The 651-nt window shown below is 36.3% G+C and overlaps 1 protein-coding gene across 1 annotated transcript in view; it reads right to left on the minus strand.

The window, feature by feature from the left end:
- LOC109484450 (rab GTPase-activating protein 1-like) overlaps window positions 1-651 on the minus strand; it is an 89,400-nt gene that overhangs the window by 85,329 nt on the left and 3,420 nt on the right. The window lies entirely within an intron of this gene.

Raw genomic sequence — 651 nt, forward strand, 5'->3', positions numbered from 1 at the left:
AGCTGCAGTAACTCATTGAATGCTATTACTGTCTCCATGTCCTAATGAGTTCCTTATTGTTTGCTCAGACATTGTTGTGTTATCAGATTATGCTAAATTATGTCAGGCCAAAGTCACTTCAGCAAAATAAAATTCTAGGGTAAAAGTTCAGGACAGTCAGGTTTACACAAAGTCATTTGATTTGCCGAAAGAATTAGAAGTCATGAGTACAGTCTTTACAACACTGAAGGACTGAAGGTGTGGGCCAGGCTAGTTTGAATTATTTTGAATTTTCAAAACCAACACTCTGATGCAGTTGAGCAAAACAAGGAGTCTTAGAAACAAATTTTAACCAGCTCCTTGTTTAATACAAAAACCTTCTTTTATTTTTTACTTTTCAGTCCATTTAGGCTCTTTCAAGCCAAACCCAATGCCAATCACGGACCTGGAATTCACTGCTTGAACAAACAAAAGTCCCTACAGGTTCCCATTGTTTTCCCCACCAAACCAGCTAGGTTCTTCATAGGTTAAGTCCATTGAATTTCTATTTGCACTCAGAGCATCATAAAAATATCACATATAAACTCCCATCTTTCATAAAAGGACAATGGTATAAAACTGTACATTGATTGTCATACAACAAGACAATGTCATGAATTTCTACCAAGTCAT

This window comes from Branchiostoma belcheri, unplaced genomic scaffold (genome assembly GCF_001625305.1).
Source record: "Branchiostoma belcheri isolate BF01 breed outbred unplaced genomic scaffold, Haploidv18h27 scaffold7, whole genome shotgun sequence".
NCBI classification, from domain to species: domain Eukaryota; kingdom Metazoa; phylum Chordata; class Leptocardii; order Amphioxiformes; family Branchiostomatidae; genus Branchiostoma; species Branchiostoma belcheri.